Below are 17,706 nucleotides of genomic sequence, written 5' to 3'. Positions count from 1 at the left end.
CCTAATGTATTTATACATCTCGAAAAAATCCAAATAAGTATAGTATTTTCATAATAATAATATCATTCTAATGTAGCTGTTTAGTATTTTAAGTAATTTTAATAATGTCTAAAGTGTATTTAACTTAATATTGAGGTAAATAACACTGTTGTTAATATTTTAGGGTTAAGCCTCAATTGTTTTGTTTACTGTGTATATGAGTCCCCAATAATTGTTTTTTTTCAGTAACCAAATAATATACTTATTATAAATTATAAAAGGCCAATATAAAATATCTGGTGTCTTGTGAATGAAATAATAGTTCCATGGGCTATACTTCACCAGGTTAGGAAAAATGATACATGCATTTTAAAATAAATTTATTTTTAATAATCTGTTTATTGTATACTATTTTGAATCGATATTTTTGTTATTCTTTATTATCGTCATGTAGCCCACTATAAAGTATCAAAAGAAATAGATATACAGTAACAATGCTAATTTTATATTAAAATCATTAAAAAAATATTTTCTAAAAAATAATAATAAAATAAATAAACAGTTTTGACATATGAGTAATATCCAAATAAAAAATTTCGATATTTTCCAATACTTTTTCAAATATATATTGACAGTTATAATATAGAGTATCGAACTTTTTTGACAATTCTTTACCTCCCACCCTTTTTACACAAAAGAATGTTCTCAGAAAAAGTAGGGTTAAAGTGAATAAACATCGATATTGACTAAAAGAATTGTATTGGAAAATAAAAATTAATTGTTGTTCATGATTTCCAATAATTAATATATTTTGTATATGTACTTTCAAATATCGATAATTTTATGCTCATAGAATATATTATCTAGCGATCCAATAAAAAGAAACTATGGCTGTCAGCCGCCATGGAAAATATCGATAGAACGTTCTAACGATATTTGAAATATTTCAATATTATTAAAAAAATATCGATATATCGGAGAAAAAGATTGCGATATTTTACAGGAGATATAGCCAGACTTTTAAGAAAAAATAAAAATATTTGTATACTGTATTTCTTAACAAAGAAAAACTGACTATTAATAAGATTTTAATAATAAGTACTAAAATGCACTAACATATAAAATTTAGTACCAATTTAAAAGGTTTATTAGAAGTTTCAAAATGGTTTTTATAAAGTTTAAGAAATATCTTTAACATTTTTGAAATATCAAAAATATCGACTTACAAAAATATCGATATATAGGCTAGAAATATCGATATACCCTTCTCTCGTTAATTCTGCACATCCCTACAATTAATATTTGGAAATGTATTTTAGTTGGAGGGGGTATTGACGTTTAAACCTCAAAAAAGGCCTTATAAGGTCTGAATCTAGAAGTTGCTGAACAGTTTAAAGCAATAAGCGAAAAGTGGGCTTTGTTGTATATCGTGCTCTATTGTGTAAACGTAGTTGGATAGTTATCCGTGTTTATAAGAAAGCTATAAGTAAGTATAACTTTGAAACAATTTTCTTTGTATTCATGACAATGCAGATTTTGCTTTGTTTAAGGGTTTCTTAGCAATTTTTAAATTTCTTTCCAACAAAAATTATAATATTTGTGTGTTCCTTTAACGTTATTTAGATAAAGATTATTCAGGAAATCTAAGGTTAGCATCATTATGTTTCAATTTATTATTTGTTAATGTGTTTTATGTATTACGTATTACTGAAAATGTTTTCAATGTTTGTTTTAAATGTCTCAATACGTATTAGGTCTTTGTTATAGAATAGTTCGTGAATTGTTATGTTCATTAGTGTTGGCAATGTTATTTTTACCAGATTACTGATATATCATATATCAGTATACTTATTTCGCAGTATTATAATTTAGTTTGGTTATGTATTAACTTTTTAATAGGAAGTTATAAATTTAACGATATTAATTCTCTTTAATACATAATTCATTGCAATGCGATTAAATGTATCAATATTTTAATATACCTAGTCGAATTAAAAGTTGAAAAAGCACTCATAATAAAATCGAGTTTGTATATGTTCCTCAGATTTACTAATATGCCTTTCTTTTTACTACCACTAAATACCTTAAAATAATATAATTAGATTGTTTTAACTGAAACATTGAGAACATTAATGAAAACGAAAAAAACAAAACAAAGTAGACGTCAAATATGGTATATTGCAATATCATAGTAATAGCATCGATATATATTCAGTTATGTATATTCATATAGTATTTGCTTTGCTTTTGTTTTACACCTTTTTACACCACCAATCTTTTGTTCCTTGCATGTATGGATTTTTTTCTTGTACAAGCACTAGGAACTATAAAAATAATATTGATATGTACAAATTTAACATACCTGTGATCTTCGAAAATTAGCTGGCTATTCTGATAATTTTCTTGATATTCTTACATGTAGAGTTTAATATAATTTTTATTCACTTTTAAATTTATTTGTTTCTGAAATTTATAAAATTTGATTACATTTATATTAATTTTACAACCATGTATAAGAAATTGACAAGCAAGTAAAAGCAAACCATACAACTGGCAAATGCTAGACATAATGTAGACACATAATACACAATAGACACATAACTAGACCTAATGTAGATTATTCTAAAGTGTATGTGGATAGCAAACCAATCCTATACTACATGTTGTTTACTTTCTTATGTTCAATTTATATTTTTCATTAGTATATTTTTTTATTGCAGCATGCAGATTTTCGTGAAGACTTTGACTGGCAAAACCATCACCCTGGAGGCTGAGGCATCTGACACAATCGAAAATGTTAAAGCCAAGATTCAAGATAAAGAAGGCATTCCACCAGACCAGCAGCGATTGATCTTTGCTGGTAAACAACTAGAAGATGGACGTACATTGTCTGATTACAACATCCAAAAGGAATCAACTCTTCACTTAGTGTTGAGATTGAGGGGAGGCATGCAAATTATTGTCAAGACTTTAACTGGCAAAACCATTACTCTGGAGGTTGAAGCCTCTGACACTATTGAAAATGCGAAAGCCAAGATTCAAGATAAAGAAGGCATTGCCCCAGACCAACAGCGATTGATCTTTGCTGGTAAACAACTAGAAGATGGACGTACATTGTCTGATTACAACATCCAAAAGGAATCAACTCTTCACTTAGTGTTGAGATTGAGGGGAGGCATGCAAATTATTGTCAAGACTTTAACTGGCAAAACCATTACTCTGGAGGTTGAAGCCTCTGACACTATTGAAAATGCGAAAGCCAAGATTCAAGATAAAGAAGGCATTGCCCCAGACCAACAGCGATTGATCTTTGCTGGTAAACAACTAGAAGATGGACGTACTCTTTCTGATTACAATATCCAGAAGGAATCTACACTTCACCTGGTATTGAGATTGAGAGGAGGCATGCAGATTTTTGTCAAAACTTTAACTGGTAAAACGATCACCCTTGAAGTTGAACCATCAGACACGATTGAAAATGTAAAAGCTAAAATTCGAGATAAAGAAGGTATTCCTCCAGATCAACAGCGATTGATCTTTGCTGGTAAACAATTGGAAGATGGTCGTACCCTATCTGATTACAATATTCAAAAGGAGTCCACATTGCATTTAGTGCTAAGACTCAGAGGTGGCAATTAAAAGCATTTTTATTTGTATTTTGATATATTTTTAAATTAATGTGAAATAAATATCTGCAGTAATACATGTTTTTTTTTTCTTACTCTTAACTTATTTGAAGACCATGTATTTAAAACTGAATATTTTTAAATTAGTATTTTATAATAAGCAACCCTTAATAACTCGAAGTGAAGATATTTTGAGTGTTTGGATAGCAGTTTTTGGGAGTTTGGATGTAAGAACCCTATTGGTAGAATATAATAGTTGATAATTAATAACCAATGCAGATGTAAAAATACTTATAGCTGATTTATATTCAAGATGAAAAACAGGAAATAGAATTAAAAGATATTAAGTTATTAGTTGTTTTTAGCTCTATTCGATATATATATTCGATATTCTGTATCGATATATCGGAGAAAAAATTGCGATATTTTACAGGAGATATAGCCATACATTTAAGATAATATAAAAATATTTGTATACCAGCCCAGAGAAATATCGACATTTTCTTAACAAAGAAAAACTGACTATTAATACAATTTTAATAATAAGTACTAAAATGCACTAACATATAAAATTTAGTACCAATTTAAAAGGTTTATTAGAAATTTCAAAAGGTTTTTTATAAAGTTTAAGAAATATCTTTAACATTTTTGAACCATTAAGAATTTTATATCTGTATTCCTGTCCTATACTATTAAATGAAATTATTCACTTTTGAGGAACTTCTAGGATCCATTTATTGGATCAATTTAAGTACATATTTTGTATTTTAGTAATACTGGTTGTTTTCCTATAAGGTTATTTGTTCATTGTTAAATTTTATTGTTTTCTTCCCTAATTAGAACTTTCTGAGGATGTAGTTAAGATCAATTTAAGACTGCTTATGAACATACTTTCTTAGCTTATTTAAAAGTCACTTTTATAACCATTAAATTGCGCAAGAGAGAAAAAACTATTTAATTCAACGTGTAACCTTTCTAGTATTGATGTGTTGATTTTTTAGTAATCCGATACGGCCAATCAACCAACAGCAAATCATATTAATGGCTTTTGTTGCGACTGTATTATATTGGGATATTTTATATTTTTATTCGTATTAGTAGTATTTTATGTATTTATTTCGTTTTAGAGAAACTGCGGTATTGTCAATAGCATATTGTATAGCTAGTCAGGTATTTTTGATGTTTGGTTTTCTTATCAATTTATATACCTACTTATAAAGCTGGAAATTCTTAATTGGGGTAATAAGCAATAAAACGCCAGGGTTGGGTAGTATTTGAATTACTTGTATTTAGAAATTGTAATTAAAATACAAATACATGTTTTGTATTTTAATTACATCTTGAAAATATAATTTGTTATACATATTTCAAGTACCTGACGCTGGTGTGCTTGTTAAATGTCAATGGTTTCTTGGTTGTTTGAATATTTACATGTCTAAATATGTACCTTTATATTAGTCTACGGCAGTATACGAGTATAATCTTTTAACTCACATAAAAGTTATATTTACGATTTATTTAATACACAGAAATTAACTTGGATAAACATAAACACTGGTTCTTCTCGAACGTTAATGTGGCTGCATTTGAATATCATGAGAATTTTATTTACTAGCTCACGTCTTCATGTAAGAAAGCCACATTTAGGCAATTTTCTCTTTCCATAAATATTAAGGAATCGGATGTTAGAAAAGGGCAATAGATCCTACTTTCCTAGAAACTTACTAGAAACTAGAACATAATTGCTGCAGTTTTAGATTAGATTCAGGGCAACAAGTGTTACTATAGCAAACTTCTGCTTACTTTAACGTCTGTCCTAATCAGGTTAGATTGTCTGCAGGTTTCTAATTTAAGGAATTTTACTGTTATATTTATGTTTGCAAAGCAAAGAGAGATTAAAAAGAATATTTGATAGGATTTTACTTTACAAAATGCTTTGGTTGTCAGAGGCATCACAATACGTGACAGGCAAATAATTCCAAACTTTTAATTCATGCCCTAAAGGTATATTAAAAAAAAAACATGAAATAACGCATAAGAGTAACAGGAACAGCAGTACTAGTAAAGAATATCATGATTTTATTGTTTCTGAGGACAGTTACATGTTCAGTCACAGGTGTCAAAAATAGTCATTATCATCATTTTAACCTAATTAAAAAGAGACAAAATGCTGTCCGATGGGTCGAACATATAACCGAATCAATCTATAAAATTAGATTTGTGTTGGCACTGCTCGACCCTGATGCCAAATGTCTACAAGATTCTCCAAAATGTTGGTGATAATTAGATGTTATAAGTCCAATTTGATACGGCAACGTTGTGACGTAATAATTTTTGATGGCGCACTGGGCTGTTTTATTGTATATACTATATAAAGAATTTATTGAACACTTGCATTGTATCATTGTAACATGTTACTCTCTCGTGTTTCAACACCTATTAATGCTTCACCATGCCATTATGCTTTCGCCACATTACACTTTTAGTTCTTCCAATCAAACAGCCAATGCACGTCATTAAGACCATCGAACATATTGATATATTCAGTTTATAAAAACGCAAAATCCTTTTTAAACTCAAGGCATTTTTTTTTCTGATTTTACTAACTAGCATTACTCTAGTTAAAAAGATACAGAAAGAAGTCTGATGTGCCAGAACATGTAAGAAAATCGGTCTATATATAAAACTCGATTTGTGTTGATACTGGTCGACACCGTTGTCATATGTCAATGGGCATATAATAGAACAACTCTAATCTACGAGCTATTGTGACTATTCAATAAATATGCATTAGATGTACTATAAAGTAAAAATAAATTATATTTTGTAACGTTATTTTTATTTCGTTATTTTATTTAAATTTTGTTGATAGAGTCAATAGAAGCTAAAACTTAAATTTGGTGCGGCAACGTTGTATTATAAATTTTGTTAGGAATGATTTTCTAGTGCATATTTTCAGGATCAAGGCTACTACTAACAATCAAACACATCTAAATAATAAGATATGAATTTTATTCATAATTGTATACAAGTTTTAAATATCATAGTCATTGAAATCAACTCACGAGGATCAATATTTTATTTTAAACAGTTACGAATTGTATATTTACATCATTCAAGTTGTACAAAAATGTTTGTTACAAAAAACCATACAAAAATGTAGTAGGATGAGAGGTACGGCTCGATGACTAGCAACACTGATCTGATGTTGTTGATGAAAAGTCGCTTTCACGCGTCTTACCGTAAAACAGAAAGAATTAAACTAGGTGCATCTAAAATCGTCTCTCGCAAATGCAAACATCTTTTATACTCACGTAACAACAATGTAAACAAGTTGTCAACAAGATATTTAACAGTTCTGAATTAAAACTACTGGACGGTTTTTATGGGTATAGGTTTATTTATACATTATTTTTAAGTCCTATGTTCTAATTAGATACTCTATCGTGCATCAATGGTGTCTGGGCCCCTAATGTATTTATACATCTCGAAAAAATCCAAATAAGTATAGTATTTTCATAATAATAATATCATTCTAATGTAGCTGTTTAGTATTTTAAGTAATTTTAATAATGTCTAAAGTGTATTTAACTTAATATTGAGGTAAATAACACTGTTGTTAATATTTTAGGGTTAAGCCTCAATTGTTTTGTTTACTGTGTATATGAGTCCCCAATAATTGTTTTTTTTCAGTAACCAAATAATATACTTATTATAAATTATAAAAGGCCAATATAAAATATCTGGTGTCTTGTGAATGAAATAATAGTTCCATGGGCTATACTTCACCAGGTTAGGAAAAATGATACATGCATTTTAAAATAAATTTATTTTTAATAATCTGTTTATTGTATACTATTTTGAATCGATATTTTTGTTATTCTTTATTATCGTCATGTAGCCCACTATAAAGTATCAAAAGAAATAGATATACAGTAACAATGCTAATTTTATATTAAAATCATTAAAAAAATATTTTCTAAAAAATAATAATAAAATAAATAAACAGTTTTGACATATGAGTAATATCCAAATAAAAAATTTCGATATTTTCCAATACTTTTTCAAATATATATTGACAGTTATAATATAGAGTATCGAACTTTTTTGACAATTCTTTACCTCCCACCCTTTTTACACAAAAGAATGTTCTCAGAAAAAGTAGGGTTAAAGTGAATAAACATCGATATTGACTAAAAGAATTGTATTGGAAAATAAAAATTAATTGTTGTTCATGATTTCCAATAATTAATATATTTTGTATATGTACTTTCAAATATCGATAATTTTATGCTCATAGAATATATTATCTAGCGATCCAATAACAAGAAACTATGGCTGTCAGCCGCCATGGAAAATATCGATAGAACGTTCTAACGATATTTGAAATATTTCAATATTATTAAAAAAATATCGATATATCGGAGAAAAAGATTGCGATATTTTACAGGAGATATAGCCAGACTTTTAAGAAAAAATAAAAATATTTGTATACTGTATTTCTTAACAAAGAAAAACTGACTATTAATAAGATTTTAATAATAAGTACTAAAATGCACTAACATATAAAATTTAGTACCAATTTAAAAGGTTTATTAGAAGTTTCAAAATGGTTTTTATAAAGTTTAAGAAATATCTTTAACATTTTTGAAATATCGAAAAAATCGACTTACAAAAATATCGATATATAGGCTAGAAATATCGATATACCCTTCTCTCGTTAATTCTGCACATCCCTACAATTAATATTTGGAAATGTATTTTAGTTGGAGGGGGTATTGACGTTTAAACCTCAAAAAAGGCCTTATAAGGTCTGAATCTAGAAGTTGCTGAACAGTTTAAAGCAATAAGCGAAAAGTGGGCTTTGTTGTATATCGTGCTCTATTGTGTAAACGTAGTTGTGATAGGAAGTTATAGTTATCCGTGTTTATAAGAAAGCTATAAGTAAGTATAACTTTGAAACAATTTTCTTTGTATTCATGACAATGCAGATTTTGCTTTGTTTAAGGGTTTCTTAGCAATTTTTAAATTTCTTTCCAACAAAAATTATAATATTTGTGTGTTCCTTTAACGTTATTTAGATAAAGATTATTCAGGAAATCTAAGGTTAGCATCATTATGTTTCAATTTATTATTTGTTAATGTGTTTTATGTATTACGTATTACTGAAAATATTTTCAATGTTTGTTTTAAATGTCTCAATACGTATTAGGTCTTTGTTATAGAATAGTTCGTGAATTGTTATGTTCATTAGTGTTGGCAATGTTATTTTTACCAGATTACTGATATATCATATATCAGTATACTTATTTCGCAGTATTATAATTTAGTTTGGTTATGTATTAACTTTTTAATAGGAAGTTATAAATTTAACGATATTAATTCTCTTTAATACATAATTCATTGCAATGCGATTAAATGTATCAATATTTTAATATACCTAGTCGAATAAAAAGTTGAAAAAGCACTCATAATAAAATCGAGTTTGTATATGTTCCTCAGATTTACTAATATGCCTTTCTTTTTACTACCACTAAATACCTTAAAATAATATAATTAGATTGTTTTAACTGAAACATTGAGAACATTAATGAAAACGAAAAAAACAAAACAAAGTAGACGTCAAATATGGTATATTGCAATATCATAGTAATAGCATCGATATATATTCAGTTATGTATATTCATATAGTATTTGCTTTGCTTTTGTTTTACACCTTTTTACACCACCAATCTGTTGTTCCTTGCATGTATGGATTTTTTTCTTGTACAAGCACTAGGAACTATAAAAATAATATTGATATGTACAAATTTAACATACCTGTGACCTTCGAAAATTAGCTGGCTATTCTGATAATTTTCTTGATATTCTTACATGTAGAGTTTAATATAATTTTTATTCACTTTTAAATTTATTTGTTTCTGAAATTTATAAAATTTGATTACATTTATATTAATTTTACAACCATGTATAAGAAATTGACAAGCAAGTAAAAGCAAACCATACAACTGGCAAATGCTAGACATAATGTAGACACATAATACACAATAGACACATAACTAGACCTAATGTAGATTATTCTAAAGTGTATGTGGATAGCAAACCAATCCTATACTACATGTTGTTTACTTTCTTATGTTCAATTTATATTTTTCATTAGTATATTTTTTTATTGCAGCATGCAGATTTTCGTGAAGACTTTGACTGGCAAAACCATCACCCTGGAGGCTGAGGCATCTGACACAATCGAAAATGTTAAAGCCAAGATTCAAGATAAAGAAGGCATTCCACCAGACCAGCAGCGATTGATCTTTGCTGGTAAACAACTAGAAGATGGACGTACATTGTCTGATTACAACATCCAAAAGGAATCAACTCTTCACTTAGTGTTGAGATTGAGGGGAGGCATGCAAATTATTGTCAAGACTTTAACTGGCAAAACCATTACTCTGGAGGTTGAAGCCTCTGACACTATTGAAATTGCGAAAGCCAAGATTCAAGATAAAGAAGGCATTGCCCCAGACCAACAGCGATTGATCTTTGCTGGTAAACAACTAGAAGATGGACGTACTCTTTCTGATTACAATATCCAGAAGGAATCTACACTTCACCTGGTATTGAGATTGAGAGGAGGCATGCAGATTTTTGTCAAAACTTTAACTGGTAAAACGATCACCCTTGAAGTTGAACCATCAGACACGATTGAAAATGTAAAAGCTAAAATTCGAGATAAAGAAGGTATTCCTCCAGATCAACAGCGATTGATCTTTGCTGGTAAACAATTGGAAGATGGTCGTACCCTATCTGATTACAATATTCAAAAGGAGTCCACATTGCATTTAGTGCTAAGACTCAGAGGTGGCAATTAAAAGCATTTTTATTTGTATTTTGATATATTTTTAAATTAATGTGAAATAAATATCTGCAGTAATACATGTTTTTTTTCTTACTCTTAACTTATTTGAAGACCATGTATTTAAAACTGAATATTTTTAAATTAGTATTTTATAATAAGCAACCCTTAATAACTCGAAGTGAAGATATTTTGAGTGTTTGGATAGCAGTTTTTGGGAGTTTGGATGTAAGAACCCTATTGGTAGTATATAATAGTTGATAATTAATAACCAATGCAGATGTAAAAATACTTATAGCTGATTTATATTCAAGATGAAAAACAGGAAATAGAATTAAAAGATATTAAGTTATTAGTTGTTTTTAGCTCTATTCGATATATATATTCGATATTCTATATCGATATATCGGAGAAAAAATTGCGATATTTTACAGGAGATATAGCCATACATTTAAGAAAATATAAAAATATTTGTATACCAGCCCAGAGAAATATCGACATTTTCTTAACAAAGAAAAACTGACTATTAATACAATTTTAATAATGAGTACTAAAATGCACTAACATATAAAATTTAGTACCAATTTAAAAGGTTTATTAGAAATTTCAAAAGGTTTTTTATAAAGTTTAAGAAATATCTTTAACATTTTTGAACCATTAAGAATTTTATATCTGTATTCCTGTCCTATACTATTAAATGAAATTATTCACTTTTGAGGAACTTCTAGGATCCATTTATTGGATCAATTTAAGTACATATTTTGTATTTTAGTAATACTGGTTGTTTTCCTATAAGGTTATTTGTTCATTGTTAAATTTTATTGTTTTCTTCCCTAATTAGAACTTTCTGAGAATGTAGTTAAGATCAATTTAAGACTGTTTATGAACATACTTTCTTAGCTTATTTAAAAGTCACTTTTATAACCATTAAATTGCGCAAGAGAGAAAAAACTATTTAATTCAACGTGTAACCTTTCTAGTATTGATGTGTTGATTTTTTAGTAATCCGATACGGCCAATCAACCAACAGCAAATCATATTAATGGCTTTTGTTGCGACTGTATTATATTGGGATATTTTATATTTTTATTCGTATTAGTAGTATTTTATGTATTTATTTCGTTTTAGAGAAACTGCGGTATTGTCAATAGCATATTGTATAGCTAGTCAGGTATTTTTGATGTTTGGTTTTCTTATCAATTTATATACCTACTTATAAAGCTGGAAATTCTTAATTGGGGTAATAAGCAATAAAACGCCAGGGTTGGGTAGTATTTGAATTACTTGTATTTAGAAATTGTAATTAAAATACAAATACATGTTTTGTATTTTAATTACATCTTGAAAATATAATTTGTTATACATATTTCAAGTACCTGACGCTGGTGTGCTTGTTAAATGTCAATGGTTTCTTGGTTGTTTGAATATTTACATGTCTAAATATGTACCTTTATATTAGTCTACGGCAGTATACGAGTATAATCTTTTAACTCACATAAAAGTTATATTTACGATTTATTTAATACATAGAAATTAACTTGGATAAACATAAACACTGGTTCTTCTCGAACGTTAATGTGGCTGCATTTGAATATCATGAGAATTTTATTTACTAGCTCACGTCTTCATGTAAGAAAGCCACATTTAGGCATTTTTCTCTTTCCATAAATATTAAGGAATCGGATGTTAGAAAAGGGCAATAGATCCTACTTTCCTAGAAACTTACTAGAAACTAGAACATAATTGCTGCAGTTTTAGATTAGATTCAGGGCAACAAGTGTTACTATAGCAAACTTCTGCTTACTTTAACGTCTGTCCCAATCAGGTTAGATTGTCTGCAGGTTTCTAATTTAAGGAATTTTACTGTTATATTTATGTTTGCAACTAAAAGAGAGATTAAAAAGAATATTTGATAGGATTTTACTTTACAAAATGCTTTGGTTGTCAGAGGCATCACAATACGTGACAGGCAAATAATTCCAAACTTTTAATTCATGCCCTAAAGGTATATTAAAAAAAAAAACATGAAATAACGCATAAGAGTAACAGGAACAGCAGTACTAGTAAAGAATATCATGATTTTATTGTTTCTGAGGACAGTTACAGTGTTCAGTCACAGGTGTCAAAAATAGTCATTATCATCATTTTAACCTAATTAAAAAGAGACAAAATGCTGTCTGATGGGTCGAACATATAACCGAATCAATCTATAAAATTAGATTTGTGTTGGCACTGCTCGACCCTGATGCCAAATATCTACAAGATTCTCCAAAATGTTGGTGATAATTAGATGTTATAAGTCCAATTTGATACGGCAACGTTGTGACGTAATAATTTTTGATGGCGCACTGGGCTGTTTTATTGTATATACTATATAAAGAATTTATTGAACACTTGCATTGTATCATTGTAACATGTTACTCTCTCGTGTTTCAACACCTATTAATGCTTCACCATGCCATTATGCTTTCGCCACATTACACTTTTAGTTCTTCCAATCAAACAGCCAATGCAAGTCATTAAGACCATCGAACATATTGATATATTCAGTATATAAAAACGCAAAATCCTTTTTAAACTCAAGGCATTTTTTTTTCTGATTTTACTAATTAGCATTACTCTAGTTAAAAAGATACAGAAAGAAGTCTGATGTGCCAGAACATGTAAGAAAATCGGTCTATATATAAAACTCGATTTGTGTTGATACTGGTCGACACCGTTGTCATATGTCAATGGGCATATAATAGAACAACTCTAATCTACGAGCTATTGTGACTATTCAATAAATATGCATTAGATGTACTATAAAGTAAAAATAAATTATATTTTGTAACGTTATTTTTATTTCGTTATTTTATTTAAATTTTGTTGATAGAGTCAATAGAAGCTAAAACTTAAATTTGGTGCGGCAACGTTGTATTATAAATTTTGTTAGGAATGATTTTCTAGTGCATATTTTCAGGATCAAGGCTACTACTAACAATCAAACACATCTAAATAATAAGATATGAATTTTATTCATAATTGTATACAAGTTTTAAATATCATAGTCATTGAAATCAACTCACGAGGATCAATATTTTATTTTAAACAGTTACGAATTGTATATTTACATCATTCAAGTTGTACAAAAATGTTTGTTACAAAAAACCATACAAAAATGTAGTAGGATGAGAGGTACGGCTCGATGACTAGCAACACTGATCTGATGTTGTTGATGAAAAGTCGCTTTCACGCGTCTTAGGGTAAAACAGAAAGAATTAAACTAGGTGCATCTAAAATCGTCTCTCGCAAATGCACACTTCTTTTATACTCACGTAACAACAATGTAAACAAGTTGTCAACAAGATATTTAACAGTTCTGAATTAAAACTACTGGACGGTTTTTATGGGTATAGGTTTATTTATACATTATTTTTAAGTCCTATGTTCTAATTAGATACTCTATCGTGCATCAATGGTGTCTGGGCCCCTAATGTATTTATACATCTCGAAAAAATCCAAATAAGTATAGTATTTTCATAATAATAATATCATTCTAATGTAGCTGTTTAGTATTTTAAGTAACTTTAATAATGTCTAAAGTGTATTTAACTTAATATTGAGGTAAATAACACTGTTGTTAATATTTTAGGGTTAAGCCTCAATTGTTTTATTTACTGTGTATATGAGTCCCCAATAATTGTTTTTTTTTCAGTAACCAAATAATATACTTATTATAAATTATAAAAGGCCAATATAAAATATCTGGTGTCTTGTGATTGAAATAATAGTTCCATGGGCTATACTTCACCAGGTTAGGAAAAATGATACATGCATTTTAAAATAAATTTATTTTTAATAATCTGTTTATTGTATACAATTTTGAATCGATATTTTTGTTATTCTTTATTATCGTCATGTAGCCCATTATAAAGTATCAAAAGAAATAGATATACAGTAACAATGCTTATTTTATATTAAAATCATTAAAAAAATATTTTCTAATAAATAATAATAAAATAAATAAACAGTTTTGACATATGAGTAATATCCAAATAAAAAATTTCGATATTTTCCAATACTTTTTCAAAGATATATTGACAGTTATAATATAGAGTATCGAACTTTTTTGACAATTCTTTACCTCCCACCCTTTTTACACAAAAGAATGTTCTCAGAAAAAGTAGGGTTAAAGTGAATAAACATCGATATTGACTAAAAGAATTGTATTGGAAAATAAAAATTAATTGTTGTTCATGATTTCCAATAATTAATATATTTTGTATATGTACTTTCAAATATCGATAATTTTATGCTCATAGAATATATTATCTAGCGATCCAATAACAAGAAACTATGGCTGTCAGCCGCCATGGAAAATATCGATAGAACGTTCTAACGATATTTGAAATATTTCAATATTATTAAAAAAATATCGATATATCGGAGAAAAAGATTGCGATATTTTACAGGAGATATAGCCAGACTTTTAAGAAAAAATAAAAATATTTGTATACTGTATTTCTTAACAAAGAAAAACTGACTATTAATAAGATTTTAATAATAAGTACTAAAATGCACTAACATATAAAATTTAGTACCAATTTAAAAGGTTTATTAGAAGTTTCAAAATGGTTTTTATAAAGTTTAAGAAATATCTTTAACATTTTTGAAATATCGAAAATATCGACTTACAAAAATATCGATATATAGGCTAGAAATATCGATATACCCTTCTCTCGTTAATTCTGCACATCCCTACAATTAATATTTGGAAATGTATTTTAGTTGGAGGGGGTATTGACGTTTAAACCTCAAAAAAGGCGTTATAAGGTCTGAATCTAGAAGTTGCTGAACAGTTTAAAGCAATAAGCGAAAAGTGGGCTTTGTTGTATATCGTGCTCTATTGTGTAAACGTAGTTGTGATAGGAAGTTATAGTTATCCGTGTTTATAAGAAAGCTATAAGTAAGTATAACTTTGAAACAATTTTCTTTGTATTCATGACAATGCAGATTTTGCTTTGTTTAAGGGTTTCTTAGCAATTTTTAAATTTCTTTCCAACAAAAATTATAATATTTGTGTGTTCCTTTAACGTTATTTAGATAAAGATTATTCAGGAAATCTAAGGTTAGCATCATTATGTTTCAATTTATTATTTGTTAATGTGTTTTATGTATTACGTATTACTGAAAATGTTTTCAATGTTTGTTTTAAATGTTTCAATACGTATTAGGTCTTTGTTATAGAATAGTTCGTGAATTGTTATGTTCATTAGTGTTGGCAATGTTATTTTTACCAGATTACTGATATATCATATATCAGTGTACTTATTTCGCAGTATTATAATTTAGTTTGGTTATGTATTAACTTTTTAATAGGAAGTTATAAATTTAACGATATTAATTCTCTTTCATACATAATTCATTGCAATGCGATTAAATGTATCAATATTTTAATATACCTACTCGAATTAAAAGTTGAAAAAGCACTCATAATAAAATCGAGTTTGTATATGTTCCTCAGATTTACTAATATGCCTTTCTTTTTACTACCACTAAATACCTTAAAATAATATAATTAGATTGTTTTAACTGAAACATTGAGAACATTAATGAAAACGAAAAAAACAAAACAAAGTAGACGTCAAATATGGTATACTGCAATATCATAGTAATAGCATCGATATATATTCAGTTATGTATATTCATATAGTATTTGCTTTGCTTTTGTTTTACACCTTTTTACACCACCAATCTGTTGTTCCTTGCATGTATGGATTTTTTTCTTGTACAAGAACTAGGAACTATAAAAATAATATTGATATGTACAAATTTAACATACCTGTGATCTTCGAAAATTAGCTGGCTATTCTGATAATTTTCTTGATATTCTTACATGTAGAGTTTAATATAATTTTTATTCACTTTTAAGTTTATTTGTTTCTGAAATTTATAAAATTTGATTACATTTATATTAATTTTACAACCATGTATAAGAAATTGACAAGCAAGTAAAAGCAAACCATACAACAGGCAAATGCTAGACATAATGTAGACACATAATACACAATAGACACATAACTAGACCTAATGTAGATTATTCTAAAGTGTATGTGGATAGCAAACCAATCCTATACTACATGTTGTTTACTTTCTTATGTTCAATTTATATTTTTCATTAGTATATTTTTTTATTGCAGCATGCAGATTTTCGTGAAGACTTTGACTGGCAAAACCATCACCCTGGAGGCTGAGGCATCTGACACAATCGAAAATGTTAAAGCCAAGATTCAAGATAAAGAAGGCATTCCACCAGACCAGCAGCGATTGATCTCTGCTGGTAAACAACTAGAAGATGGACGTACAGTGTCTGATTACAACATCCAAAAGGAATCAACTCTTCACTTAGTGTTGAGATTGAGGGGAGGCATGCAAATTATTGTCAAGACTTTAACTGGCAAAACCATTACTCTGGAGGTTGAAGCCTCTGACACTATTGAAAATGCGAAAGCCAAGATTCAAGATAAAGAAAGCATTGCCCCAGACCAACAGCGATTGATCTTTGCTGGTAAACAACTAGAAGATGGACGTACATTGTCTGATTACAACATCCAGAAGGAATCAACTCTTCACTTAGTGTTGAGATTGAGGGGAGGCATGCAAATTATTGTCAAGACTTTAACTGGCAAAACCATTACTCTGGAGGTTGAAGCCTCTGACACTATTGAAAATGCGAAAGCCAAGATTCAAGATAAAGAAGGCATTGCCCCAGACCAACAGCGATTGATCTTTGCTGGTAAACAACTAGAAGATGGACGTACTCTTTCTGATTACAATATCCAGAAGGAATCTACACTTCACCTGGTATTGAGATTGAGAGGAGGCATGCAGATTTTTGTCAAAACTTTAACTGGTAAAACGATCACCCTTGAAGTTGAACCATCAGACACGATTGAAAATGTAAAAGCTAAAATTCGAGATAAAGAAGGTATTCCTCCAGATCAACAGCGATTGATCTTTGCTGGTAAACAATTGGAAGATGGTCGTACCCTATCTGATTACAATATTCAAAAGGAGTCCACATTGCATTTAGTGCTAAGACTCAGAGGTGGCAATTAAAAGCATTTTTATTTGTATTTTGATATATTTTTAAATTAATGTGAAATAAATATCTGCAGTAATACATTTTTTTTTTCTTACTCTTAACTTATTTGAAGACCATGTATTTAAAACTGAATATTTTTAAATTAGTATTTTATAATAAGC

The 17,706-nt window shown here is 28.5% G+C and overlaps 1 pseudogene across 1 annotated transcript; it reads left to right on the top strand.

Moving 5' to 3' along the window:
• The first annotated feature begins 1,512 nt into the window (after positions 1 to 1,512).
• Positions 1,513 to 17,623, top strand: LOC143201091 (polyubiquitin-A-like; annotated as a pseudogene). Its single transcript, XR_013006876.1, has 4 exons — positions 1,513 to 1,627; positions 2,700 to 3,632; positions 9,784 to 10,488; positions 16,641 to 17,623. The product of XR_013006876.1 is annotated as a polyubiquitin-A-like (transcript).
• The last annotated feature ends 83 nt before the right edge of the window (positions 17,624 to 17,706 follow it).

This window comes from Rhynchophorus ferrugineus, unplaced genomic scaffold (assembly GCF_030347505.1).
Source record: "Rhynchophorus ferrugineus isolate W39M unplaced genomic scaffold, kcgeb_rfMv2 rfM8, whole genome shotgun sequence".
NCBI classification, from domain to species: domain Eukaryota; kingdom Metazoa; phylum Arthropoda; class Insecta; order Coleoptera; family Curculionidae; genus Rhynchophorus; species Rhynchophorus ferrugineus.
This window is presented reverse-complemented; position numbering and strand designations above follow the sequence as displayed.